The sequence below is a fragment of the Petaurus breviceps genome, unplaced genomic scaffold (genome assembly GCF_028583685.1).
Source record: "Petaurus breviceps papuanus isolate PSGF00001 unplaced genomic scaffold, PetGlider_PUasm1.0 185, whole genome shotgun sequence".
NCBI classification, from domain to species: domain Eukaryota; kingdom Metazoa; phylum Chordata; class Mammalia; order Diprotodontia; family Petauridae; genus Petaurus; species Petaurus breviceps.
In genome coordinates, this window is record NW_027185797.1 from 29,047,163 (window position 1) to 29,061,433 (window position 14,271).

General features: G+C 44.6%; 1 long non-coding RNA gene and 1 pseudogene across 1 annotated transcript in view; one reads left to right on the top strand and one right to left on the bottom strand.

Moving 5' to 3' along the window:
• The window catches only part of LOC138161771 (uncharacterized), a 46,851-nt gene that overhangs the window by 16,063 nt on the left and 16,517 nt on the right, over positions 1-14,271 (bottom strand). The window lies entirely within an intron of this gene.
• On the top strand, positions 6,414-10,731 carry LOC138161770 (E3 ubiquitin-protein ligase TRIM37 pseudogene; annotated as a pseudogene).

The window sequence follows — 14,271 nt, forward strand, 5'->3', positions numbered from 1 at the left end:
GGAAGGAAGGAAGGAAGGAAGGAAGGAAGGAAGGAAGGAAGGAAGGAAGGAAGGAAGGAAGGAAGGAAGGAAGGAAGGAAAAGAAAGTGAAAATAATATGCTTTGGTTTGTATTGAGATGCCATCTGCTCTTTCTCTAGAGGCAGATAGCATTTTTCATCACAAGTCCTTTGGGATTTTTTTGGATCATTGTGTTACTAAGAATAGCTAAGTCATTTACAGTTGTTCACTGTACAATATTACTGTTACTGTATACAATATTTTCCTGGCTCTGCTCACTTCACTCTGTATCAGTTCATGTAAGTCTTTCTAGGTTTTTCTTAAATCATCTTGCTCATCATTTTTTGTAGCACAATACTATTCCATCACCATCATATACCACAACTTATTCAGTCATTCCACAATGGATAGGCATTCCCTCAATTCCCAGTTCTTTACCACCTCAAAAATAGCTGTTATAAATATTTTTGTACAAATAGGTTCTTTTCCCTTTTTGATCTCTTTGGCATACAGATGTAGTAGACATGCCTGGATTTTTAAAAATTCCTTTGTAGCTATTGGATGCTCCCCTCCCTCACCTTTGCATCCCCCTTCTCCCTTTCCCTTCCCCACATATTTATGGAACATATAAACACAAATCTGTATTTCCAAATTTGGGGATACATTAGGACATTCTTGTCAACAGTGAAATCAGACTAAGGCCACAGTGCTGACTAATGAACAGCTTTATCTCTGTTCCCAGGATGTTCCCAGGATCAAAACAGCCATTAGGAAGACCTTCAAGGTTCAGAGATAAGAGGGAGGCCTTCCACCAAGGCCATCATCCTCTATTGGAACTCTATTAAACAACAACCAGTCAACCAAGTTATAAATGTGCTGAAACCCTGGACCCATCCCAGAAGTAGACAGGCAGGATCACTGGTTCTCTATCCACCTTCTATCCAGTTGCTATCTGGGGCATTTAGAAAAAATGGAAAAACGGACTTGGAGGCTCTTGCAGGCTCTGCTTGGAGGTTCAGTGGGTCTCCCCAACCTTCCAGCTGTTTTCCTGAGACACCAGCTCCTCCTCTCATGTGGAGCACCCCAATTTCTCCCCTTTTGTTCTTCACCAAGCCCCTCTGATCACTGAACTTGAAACTGTGACCTACCTGACCTCTCTGGGACCCCTCCAGTCTCAGAGATGATCTCTACCTGTTCCCTCCCTGACTCTGCCCTGACCATCTCTGAACCTTCTGGTCAATGTTGCCTTGGATCATTCTTGGATCATCCACAAGATGACATTTTTCTAGGGTCTTTTTACAACAGAAAAGAGAAAATACAGAAACTTAGAAACTGTGCACCAGACTAAGGTGATGAGAAGTGTATATGACTGGAATCTACCTAAAACTTCCAAGTTATCCTGTGCTAAAGTTCTCCCAGGATTAGCCTGTCTTTCCAGAGTCCTTGCCCCACCCCAGGAGCTACTGCTTCTGTTCCCCTTGTGGTCAGTTATATCTTCCTAACTAAGTGATTGAGACATCTCACACTTGGGTTCTCAGGGCAAAATCTCATTGGTGCATTCTGAACCAATCAAAAAGTGCCCGGATGGAATGGCAGCTGTTTTGGTCATGCCCCTAGTAAGAGAGTCACTGAATTCACTGGCCACCTCCATTCTTCCCCTACCCACAACATAGAGTAGACTGGACAGCTCCCCCCTCACAAATCACAGGTCCACAGATCACACTCAATGTACCCAATAACTGCCCTTTGATGGCCATCAAGTAGTGCAACCTCAGGAGGCAGCAAAGATCCTGGGTCCAGAGCTTCAAAGGCCCCACAAAGGGCCTCCTGATGAAGGCAGTGCCGAGAGTCTCTTTGTACCTTTTAAGGATTTTCCTTCTGAGTTAAAGGACCCCAGTTCTAGGGTCAGAGTGTGCCTCAGAGGCAGAGTCCTCTTCCCATCCCCATCTGGACCTTTTCTGATTGTCCTTGGAAGTCAAAAGATTCCATATTTAAAATGCTAAAAGGAATTTTAAGAGATGACTTGGTTCAACCTTCTCATTTTACAAATAAGGAAACTGAAGCCCAGAGAAGTGATTTATCCAAGGTCATACAGGTAGCAAATGGTAAAAGTGGGATTCTAACCCAGGTTTTCTATCAAGGGAAATGACCTGTGTACAGATAAGTATTTTACACACATATATCTGTAAATATGCATGTATGTATATGATATATGTTTGTGTAACATACATGCATATGTGAATGGTATATATTCCTCATCTGAAAAAATGAGCTGGAAAAGGAAATAGCAAAACAATCCAGGATCTCTGCCAAGAAAACCTCAAATGAGATCATAAAGAGTCAGACATGGCCAATTGACTCAACAATGACAAAACAATCAATCTTCAGGAAGACCAGGTTCAAATCCTCCCTCTAATACTCATGGGTGTGACTCATTCATAAGGTTACTCAGGTGACCAGAAGAAAATCGTGTCCTTTTACTGAGCCTCAGTTTCCTCCTCAGTAAAATGAGGACAGTGATGCTTTTTACTTCTCCTTCTCAAGGTTGTTGAGAGACTCCTATGAGACCATGTCTGCAAAACTCTTTCTGGACTCCAAAATACTTTACAAATAGTCCCCCTTATTGCCTGGTGACCTCACAGGAGTACAGAACGTCATCCTGAGCCAGAGCCCTGGGATAAGCAAATTGGGAGGACCCAGCTGTTATCACCTCTCTTGCAAGGTTCAGGCGGTGTGAGCTGACCTCTATTATCAGATTGGCATATATTAGGCGGAATAATATTTTAACCGTTTTTTAGTACCCAACTCTATGTTCTGTTATAAGGAATAGCAAATGTTTAATCATAAATATTTTAATGGCTTCAGGGATTCATGGTATTCAATGACCGTGTTAAATGATAATAATCACATCTGGTTTATTACTCTAGTAATTCAGCAGCTTCTCTTTAATAGTTATTTTTTATGATACGCACAGTGCTCCTGTCGTGGTCATTTATAGCGGTAATATTTTAAAGTGGCCCATTTGTTTGTTTAAGGACAGATTCACAATAGATCCCGGTATTAATATACATTTTCTGTGATTATTTCCAAGCTGCCACTGGAAAATTGATCCTAGTGTGTTAGTACTGGAGAGTCTAGAAGGCATGTGCAGCGCCCAGACTGAAAACGGGTGGCAGGGCAGATGGGGCGATAGCAGCCCCCATGGGACAGTGCCGAGTGGCATCCAGAAATGGAGAAGTCCATTAAGAAATAGTTAACAAATAATCGACAAAAAGGGAGACCCCCAGTTCTGGAGAGCATCTCCTCATGAAATCAGATTATAGCCTAGAAGAAGCCAAGGACAGCCATCCATCAGTCTTGCACCCTTGCCCTTGGCAGCCATCAGAGCTTGGCAGGCATCTCTGAATAACCAGCTGACAGTCACAGGGTGAAGAGGGAAGGAATTTGAACTCAGAAGAGTGTGCCAAGGGCAGATCAAGGTCACCAGCTGGCTGGCTTGGTCACTGACATCAATTTGAGGCTGTTGAACCTGGACATTAACCTAGCTCCTAACAGCGATAGGCATTTCCGTGCTCATTTTGGGTTTCTGATTAACCCACTGACCTTGTACTTGAGGACGTAGCAACATCTCTCTCCCCAGTCAGGGCCATATTTAAAACCACAGATGTAGAGTAAGGAGGGACCTTAGAAAGCTTTGAGTTTAAATATCTCATTTTATAAATGAAGAATACAATTCAACATTTAAAAAGTTTCTATACACAAGTTACTGTGCTAGGAGCCACAATACAAAGAACCCACAAAGTAGTGTCCTCAGTTAAGGAGCTAGGTCCACACCACCAAGCCCCTGAGCTCCATTCACACAGACAGGTTGAGTCTCACAGGGCAGCTCTAGGAGTAGCCCTGAGGGGCTGGGTGGTTGTTTTTTCTATGCTTTAGCTTATAAACCCCCAGTGGTGTGCTCCCTCCATGTTTAACAGTTTATGCTAATTAGTCAACCAGTCAACTTTTAGATGGTAGCACGGTAATAACAGTTGGTACAAAATGCCCTCGTACAAGTACATAGGGAGTCTGAGAGGGGATGGACTCCACCTTAGAGATCACAAATTTAAAGGAATAACTTAACACTTGCAAGTAGTTTTTCTAGAAGCCCAAAGATGTGTCCTTAGACAGGGTGTGGCTTTTCTGCTGGGTATTTGTTGAGCTTGAATCTGCCTTTCTTCATTGCATCTGGTCAGCTCTTGGCTTTCTACATAAACGCTGTTGCCAGTCATGGCTGCCTTAGGGGTGTTACTAGTGGACCCTGAGGAGAAATACAAATTATCTGGTTTTCCCAAATGCGTACATTCCGTTTGTCTGGAAGATTCAACAACACATAAGGGGTGTGATGTGCAGCCAGCCTGCAAAGCTAGGTTGGAACCACATGATGAAGTGCTTAAAATGCCATATAATCTGTGTTTTAGGAAACGGAGGCACGCCAAGGTAAAGGGGTTGCTCCAGTTCTCACAAATAGTAAGTAGAAGGGCCCGTCTAGATCCTGGTCCTGTTCTGAGGCAGCTCAGTGGTTTGAGCACTGCATCCTTTTTACATGTTGTCTCCCCATTAGACTGTAAGCTTCTTGAGGGCAGGTCTTTCACCTTTCTGTGTATCCCCAGAGTGTAGCATAATTCCTGGCACATTGTAGGTGCTATGGAAATATTAGCTATCATTATCACACTGCATGAAATCAATTAGCAAGTGGGTTGTGATGGAGGAAATGTCAGGCCAAGATTCAGCGCCCTCCAGCAAGCTGAGCCAGGGAGGAAGGAAAGCCTGGGAGCTTGGAGGGCCAGCCTATCCTCCGATGCAGGGAGATATATCCCGCCAGCGCCTCCCCCCCAGGGTGGGCTCATCTGAAGTGGCCACAGAAAGCTCCCAAAGCCCCTTTCCATCTCCATCTCTGTTGGCCTTGGGGGGACTGGGGGTGGGAGGGGTATGTACAGCACCGAATGGCAGGGGCTGGGGGGTCTCCAGTGGACACCCCCATTGCCACAGGTTCCTGTTGGGACGGAGCCCCATCAGGGAGCATGGGCTGGGCCAGAAGCTGCTTAATAAGCAATAACTTGTCTTTTTCTCCCGTTTTATTTTATTGTCATAAAACAATGACAGCAACGCTATGGTTCTCTTATTTACAACAATGAAGATTTACTTATTTCTGTGGCAATTTTGCTTTATTCTCTCCTCACTCTCTGCTTGCTGAGCCCAATCTTGGTCCTCTTTCTCTCCCAGAAGCAGTTATAGGGTTGTAAAAGGCCAGGGCCATCAGGGCTTCACCCCAGAGCAGCAGACCTGGAGCGATCTTTGAGCTCTTCAAGTCTTTGAGAAGCATAGACACCCACAGAGGTTAGCACTCATTTATCAAGTCAACCAGTCAATAAGCATTTATTAAATACTGACTATTTGTCAAGCACAGTGAATGCAAATCCAGAAAATGAACAATTCCTACAGAGTTTGATGGAAAGCTAAGTCAATATTAACAATAATAACAATACCACCTAGAACGTCCATACCACCTACTAAGTGCCAGGTACTGCTAAGTCCTTTACAATTATCTCATTTGACCCTCACAACGCCTATGGGAGGTAGGTGCTCTTATCCTCATTTTACAGAGAAGGAAACAGACAAAGAGGGTGAAGTGACTTGCCCAGGGTCACACAGTCAGTAAGTGTCCAAGGTCACAGAACTCAGGATTTCTGACTCCAGGCCCAGTGTTCTGCGCAGCTATTAACTGCCTATTATCAGTCAGTCATTGACAAGTATTTATGAAGCGGTCACTGTGCTAAACTCTGGAGATACAAAGAAAGCAGAGAATGCAGTCCCTGGCCACGAGGAGCTCACAGTCTAATGTCTGTACCCGATGTTTACAGTAAGAAGATACGATGCCAGGACCCTCCCCTCTCCGAGCCAACCGCTGTCCCGCTCCCAGACAGCCGCTACAGGCCTCTGCGGAGGGCGCACGGCACTGCCGCATACGCGGGACGGCCTCGTGCTCAGCCGTCTCAAAGAGCGCGTTTTTCCTGTCCTTCGGAGGCCTCCTGCGCAGGTGCGTTGCTTCCTCCCGCTGCCGCCGCCCCCCTAGCCACCGGCTGCGCTGGTTACCGTTGCTGTGCCGGTACTCCCCTCTCCTAGCCCCGCGACGCCACTTAGCTGGGGTAGAGCCGTTCCCTCTGTCACGAGCCGCCGGGGGGCTCGCTCTTGGGCACTTGGGCACTTGCTCTCCAGCCTGCCCGCCGCCCAAGCCCATTTCGCCGTTTTTATCCGTGCGCACGCCAGGATCGGCCCGGTCCAGCCGGCCGCCCCCGCCCACCACCACCGCCCGGGGGGGGGCCCCCCCCCCCGGCCCCCGCCCCCTCCCCCCCCCCCCCCCCCCCCCCCCCCCCCCCCCCCCCCCGGCTCGGGCTCGCCGGCTGGACCGGGCCGATCCTGGCGTGCGCACGGATAAAAACGGCGAAATGGGCTTGGGCGGCCTGGAGGCAGGAGCGACGGGGCGCCGAGGTGGGACCGGGTACACCCGAGACCCGTGACCCCTTCCCCGAGCATCGTGCTGTTCTCTGGCCAGCCGGACCTGGCCACCTGGTTCCGATACCTGGTGGAGGGATGCTGCGGGGCCTGGCGAGAGCTGGAAGCAATGGATGAGCAGAGCGTGTGGAGTAGCATTGCTGAGCTTGTCCGATGTTTCATTTGTATGGAGAAGTTGCGTGATGCACGTCTATGTCCACATGGCTCCAAGCTTTGTTGCTTCAGCCGCATTCGCCTTGGCAGACAGAACAAAGAGCTCAGTGTCCCCATTGTGGTGCTCCCCTCCAGCTCCGAGAACTGGTAAACTGTCTTTGGGCAGAAAGAGGTCACCCAGCAGCTTGAGACGCTTCAACTCTGCAGTCTCACCGAGCATGAAGAAAATGCAAAGGACAAATGTGAAAATCACCATGAAAAGCTTAGTGTGTTCTGCTGGACTTGTAAGAAATGTTGTATCTGCCATCAGCGTGCACTTTGGGGAGGAATTCATGGTGGACACACTTTTAAATCTTTGGCGGAAATTTATGAGCAACTGTGTCACTAAAGTGAATGAAGAGGTAGCAAAACTTCTTCGAAGACTCATGGAATTAATAAGCTTGATTCAAGAAGTGGAAAGAAATGTAGAGGCAGTACGAAGTGCAAAGGATGAACGTGCTCGAGAAATTAGAAATGCTGTGGTGATTGCACGCTTAGATACACAGCTGAAGAATAAACATAACTTTAATGGGTCAAAAAACGTCTCTCACAAAAGAAACAGAACTTTTGGAATCTCACCTCCAGGAGGCAGAACATCAGGTGCCTTCGTGTAGTCAGAGTGAATTAATCGCTAAAAGCATGATGTTTCAGCAGGTTCGGAGAAAGCCCATGGCATCCTTTGTTGCAACTCCAGTGCCAAATTTTACAAGTGAATTAGTGTCAGCTTATGATTCAACTACTTTTGTTTTAAAGAACTTCGTATAGTCCACCTCTTCAAGTTTCAGGGCTTTGCTGGAGGCTGAAGGTTTACCCAGATGGAAATGGAGTTGTGCGTGGTTATTATCTCTCTGTGTTCCTGGAACTCTCAGCTGGATTGCCAGAAACGTCCAAATATGAGTACCGCGTTGATGTGGTTCATCAGTCCTCCTATGATCCTGCCAAGAATATCATTCGAGAATTTGCATCTGATTTTGAAGTTGGAGAATGCTGGGGTTATAATAGATTTTTTCCTTTGGACTTACTTTCAAATGTCGGCTACTTGAACCGACAAAATGTTGCAGTAATTTTAAGTCCGAGTGCGCTCACCAACTTTCTTCCCAAAATGCCAGGACCAACATTAGTATATTACTCAGTTAGAGACTGCCCAAACTAGCTGTATCCAACAAATTAGTAATCTTAAAGAGAGATTTACCATTGAACTTTCCCAGTCCCCCAAATCAAGAGGCATGTCACCACCAGACACTCACCTTAGGGCTCAAAATGGTGACGATCTTGAGATGAGAGCTAAAAAAGCAGGATCGAGTTGGAAATTGCTTCTCGAGGGTGTGCCTGCTACAACTTCAGTAAGAGAAGTGAAAGAGGATGAAGAAAAGATCCCACACGAAGATTATAACCATGAGCTTTTAGATGGAGATCTGGATACAGATCTTATTGGACAAGATGAAGTAAACCATTTAAATGATAGCAGTTCTTCTGCCAGCTCCACAGCATCTAGTAATACTGAAGAAAATGATCTTGATGAAGAAACTATGTCTGACGAGAATGACGTGGAATATAGTAATAACATGAAATCAGAAGAGGGAGAACTCATGGAAGATACAGCCGCTGCCGAAGCTTCAGGCAGGAACCATGGTTATGCAAATGCAAGCCGCAGAGCTTCTAGGCGAGCTGGAAATACAGGGTCTGCAGCTAGGAGTCGTTTATTAGATATCGATCCCTAATTTTAATACATTTGTTGGACCTTGAGGACTGGAGCAGTATGGACAATTTATGGGGCTTATAGTCTCCTCCTCCTGCTTCACTGCTACAGGCCACAGCCCCATCTGCCCAAACAGATAAAGATCAGAGGGGACAGCAGGCAGTGTGGAGAGTGCCTCCAGCCTTGAACACAAACAGCTGAAGTGAGAAGCAAGGTGTCTGATGTAAAAAACCAACTATGGGAAGTAAGATTCAGCAATGCGGAGTCCTGTGATGTCCAGTCCAACACTTTTTCTGCTGATCAGGGGTCTTCGGCTATCTGTACAACAGAAAGCTGTGGCAAATTACAAGATCTAGGAATGGAACTTCTGACAAAGTCTTGAGTTACAAGTTGTTACATCAGGAACTCCACAAATAAGAAAAGTAGTTCTCCTAAACCTACCTGATCGGGGACAGCTGGAAGTTTTTCTCTAAGAAGAGCAGTGGATTGTGGGGAAAGCAATCATCGGCCAAAGGGAGGTGTCCGGCTTCCTCTGAAGGGTGCCCTGGAAGCTCACAATCTGGTAACAGACATAGCCCACCCCGGGCTTTGACTGATGGAAACATTTGTGAGGTACTGCCCAAAACAGAAGACAGTGTGAAGTTTTGGATCCAGATGTTCTAATTGTTGCAGATTTAAATGGCTTATCCGTTATGGAGAAGACAAAAAAAATGGTTACACTGGGGTCTAATGCTAAAGGATGTCACATAGAAGGGACCCCAATCACTGATATGGAAAAAAATTCTGAAACTGGGGAGTTACAGGCCATACTTCCAGAAGGGGCTTCAGTTATGCCTGAAGAAGTTCTCTGTCAGAAGCATGTTCTTAGGCTCCTACCAGGAATGAGCAATGATAGTGATGTGGAGTGTGACACTGAAAATGAAGACCAGGAAGAGAACGCTCCTTTGGGTGGATTTAATGACTCCTTCCTGGGTCAGCCCTCAGAGGGAGATACATGTTCCAGTTTTCCTGAAGGTGATCAAATAGGCCCTGAAGACCTCAGTTTCACCACTGGTGAGAGCAGTGGAAGGTAACTGCCAAACCGAGGCCATTGGCTTTGAGTTAACATTACCCTGAAATTTGCAGTAGGTGGTGGCTGAGTTTCCCATTAGAGCCAGGAACGATCACATGTGACCTTTGTTTGCTGCCACTCTCCACCTGCAATATGATTCCTGAAACCGTGATGGAAGGTTGTGGATTGAGTGCACACTGGAGAAAAGAGTCAGTATCAGAAGAGTTCTATGTGCAGCACAATAATAGAGTAGTTCCAGACAATAATAAATAACCTGCATTCACAAAAGGCAATTTTTCTACAACTGAAAGGAGATAAATTGCCAGAAATTTACTTCTATCTTCCTAACTTGTTAGGTGCATGCACTCATTAACCTACTTAGTGTTGAGCTTAGATGGCCACCTTCCTACTGATGGCATTTAATCAGCAATTTATTTATGCCTGTTATTTAGTGACCAAGAAAACATTACTTCAGAATAGATTTTGTACAGTAGACTCTTTCTGTGAATAAGTAGAAAAACCCTAACCAGCCTCTGATGGGGCACATTGACTGACAGGAACTCATTGAGCTCATCTGAAAATGGAGGTGCCCCAATTTAGTTGGGCAAAATGATTCCATTGTGCAACTTCATCCACAGGCCATTTTTAATCTCTTGGAGAATTAGGCAAATTTGAGAAGAATCTGCTCTTCGAACTCTCTACTCTTAGAGAAGGTTCTATTCATGGTTCCTCCTCTTTTAAGTGCTGCTCTCATCAGAATATTCAGGAAATTCAATTTCTTTTGTCTCACCATGGTTAGCAGATATTGAAGGGGTCTCCCTGACCCTCATTCTTCTTATTAATTTAATTTAATTTTCTATAGATTGAAAAGTTCAAAAATGTTAGTGATTCAGATGAAAGCTTCTAAACCTAGTGTAGAGTTTTCTTCCTTCTCTCATTTTTGGACCAAGTTGGGGAGAAAGTAATTGCCAAACTTATCCTTGAGAAATGGCATTTGTATTTGAGCTGCTACATTGACTGTGAAAACTACATTGAAAATTAAGTGAGAGGCTACTGAAAAGGATAAATAACTGTATATAAATGTTCGAAGGGAAGACTTTTAATCTGCCTATGTCTTAACTAATGAAAATTGCTTTTTTGTTTCTGATTTCTTTGGTGTTAAGTGTTATCATTCATGGTTCTTGTTCAAAACAGTTTGCACTTTTTGTTAATAAAATGATCTTGGGGGAAAAAAAGGTGAGATACGAGCTGTCTTGAAGGAAGCCAGGGAGGGGGAGGCAGAGGTGAGGACACACTCCACTCCAAGAGAGAGGAAGACAGCCAGCCAGCGCACAGGGCACGGAGAGGAGTGCCATGTGGTCCAAATGGCTTCTGTCCAACTAGAAGGCACATTCTGTGTATACAGGAAGCACTCCATAAAGGTTTGATCATGAGCAAGGAGAAGAGGAATTGCTAATAAGGGTTTTGAGTGCTATCTCCTCAATTGTCCTATAAGACATATCTGAAAAGATGGCAGGTGGCAAAGAGAAAAAGGGGAGGAGACAGAGAAACAGAGACAGGGAGAGATTGACAGAGACACAGAGAGATGGGAGAGAGAGACATAGAGAGAGAGAAGGAGGGAAGGAGAGACAGGGAAAGAGAGAGACAGATATACTGACAGAGACACAGAGAGGGGAGAGAGAAAGAGACAGAGAGGGAAGGAGAGACAAGGACGGAGAAAGACAGAGACAGAGTTCAAATTCAGATTCAGTCTTAAAAACTCCAGTCTTAGGATGGGTATTCCTTGCTCATTTTTGTCTTTCTATGCCCAGCACTCAACACAGTGACTAATATATAATACACACCTAATAGATAGGTAGATGTACATATTTACATAGCTACATACATGAATGAATGAATGAATAGGGAAATAGAGAAATATTGCATTAGTAATTATTTTCTGAATAAAAACGGCAAGTCTATATTATAGCAACAATTTGCCAATTGTAATTAGTAACAAGAAAATTGTTTGGACTTTAATCTGGTTCCACCCCCAAGGATCTGTTCAGGAAGTGACAGGGCCACAATTTACTTTCTGCTTTGCAGATAGAAAGCTGATGCCCCAGCCCCTTCTCAGCAGTCCTGGATGGTACTCTCCAAAAGAGCAGGAGGATCCCCTCTGCTCCATCCCACACCTGTAACTGGCAGCCGAGCTGACAAGGTTGCTACATAAGACCAGGGGAGTCCTTCTTGGCCTTATTAGTGCCTTGGTCTGAGCATCTGGATGAGCTGGCCACAAAGAGACAGGAAGGAAAACCTGATTCCTTCCCAGAGCTCCCTGCAGGAAGCTGTCTCCCTCCATGCCCCATGTGGGCCAGACCACAAAGCCATCAAAAACAAGAGACAGCTTAGGTGACTTTCTATAAATTATCCAGAACCAGCACGTCTCACAGCCCTTGGTGCCAGGAATCACAAACCACAGGACCTGTTTAAGAAAGGGTAGAAATAACCTCCCTGTGCTTCCAATAAACATACCCTGGGTTCTGCTCTTACCCACACTCGGTGAATTTATATAACTCTGGGTCAACCAAACTCCTTCCTCTCCCAATTCACTTAATCACCAAGCCTAAGAGATTAATTAATTAAGAAAAGGGGAAATGCTAGAGTCAGAATGGAAGAAGGTTTGGGGCTTTTAAAAATCATTGTTTCTCTGTTTGAAGCAAGCCTCCAGAAACACCTGTGCAGGATCCATGGGAAATTTCGACATTTGACCTTGTTGCACCTATAATCCTCCTAGTTAAGTCAAAGGTCACCCTGGAGAGAAGCCTGTTGCTGGAGACAGTGAGAATGATTTTTCTCGTCAGCTCAGAAACCTCTAACACAAACGAAAGCATCATTGTTTGGGAGGAGAGAGAGGTAGAAAAAAGCCCCAACCTATGATTTCATTAATGTGGGAGACTCTCAGTGTGAAGACTCTTCCCACCCATTCAGATTGTCAGTTTGTTGGAAGTCACTGGTCCTGTCCAGATATCTTCCCTCTGCATACCAAAGTTAGGAAATGGAGAGGGTCTTCTGGGAGCTTAATAACTCCCATGTCCATGGAATCTGAAAAAAGTACCTTCCACCCCCCCATAGTCCTGTGAGTGTATGCATTATTACTGCCATTTACAGAAGAAGAAACCCAGTCTTTGAAAGATCAAATTGTTTACCCAGTCAAACTGAGTTATGAAATAAATCTGTAGAAATAGGGTTGGCTAATGAATTTACATATTAAATGAGTCAACTGACTGATAGCTCAAGGTTACACATTTAGTGAGGAGCCAAAATTAGTCCAAGTCCATTAGACCACGAGCTCCATGGGTGGCATATTGAGTTGGAGGCTGGGCCTTCAGAAGGAAATGTCCTATAGACATTTAGAAATTTGGGACAAGAACTCCAAGGAGGAGTTGGTGCTAAGCATATGAATTTGAATCTCATGTGCATAGGGAGGGTGCCTGAAGTTTATGGGTCTAGCTGAGATTACCAAAGAGAAAGTGTGGAAAAGGAAGAAGAGAATAGAGCCTTAGAGATACCCCAGAGGAACCAGGGAAGGGGGAACTAGAAAGAGATGCTGGGGAGATAGGAAGAGCACTAAGAAAGCCTTGTATCATGGAAACCATGGCCACCAATGTCAAATGCTAGAGAGAGGTCAACAGGGATAAGGACAGAGAAAAGGGATTTCCAACTTCCCCGTTGTTCTACAAGGAAGTCACTGGTCCTGTCCAGATATCGTCCCTCTGCATCTAATCCATTCCTCTACTTCTGGGCATCCCAGAAGAGATATTAGATATTAGATCTAGATGGCACCTCAGAAATGATCAAGGGAAATGATCCCTCCATTTTGTAGATAAAAAAAAGTGGAATCAAAACAACTCTGAAGTACCACATCTCACCAATCAGATTGGCTAAGATGACAAAACAGGAAAATGACAAATGCTGGAGAGGATGTGGACAAATTGGAACACTTTAATGCATTGCTGGTGGAGTTATGAACTGATCCAACCATCCTGGAAAGCAATCTGGAATTATACCCAAAGGGTTATAGTTTCATACCCTTTGACCCAGCAATACCAATTCTAGGGTTCTATCCAAAAGAGATCATAGAAATGGGAAAAAGACCCATATGTACAAAAATATTTATAGCAGCTCTTTTTGTGGTAACAAAGAATTGGAAATTAAGGGGGTGCCCATCAATAGAGGAATGGCTGAACAAGTTGTGGTATATTCATGTTATGGAATATTATTGTGCAATAAGAAATGAGGAGCAGATGGACTTCATATTTAGCTGGAGAGGCTTATACGAACTGATGCTGAGTGAGAAGAGCAGGGCCAGGAGGAATTTGTACACCATTACAGACACAATGGATGTGTGATGACCAGCTTTGATAAACTGCACTCTTCTCAGCAATCCAGAGACATAAGTCAAACCCAAAAGACTCATGATGTAGAGAGATGTTTACATCCAGAGAAAGAACTGTGATTGAACCCAGATTGAAGCAAACTACCTGCAATTTTCGTTCTCTTGTTTGGTTTTGTTTCCTCTTTCCCATTCTTCATTCCATCTGTTACAGTCCTTCTTTATAACCTGACTAATGCCTCATGTGAAAGTATTTGCAGATACTATACTTGATTGTATGCTGCCATGGTGGGGGGGGAAGAAGGAAAAAATTTGAAACTCAAAGAATTGTGGTAATGAATCTTGTAAACTAAAAGGAAAGAAAGAAAGAAAGAAAGAAAGAAAGAAAGAAAGAAAGAAA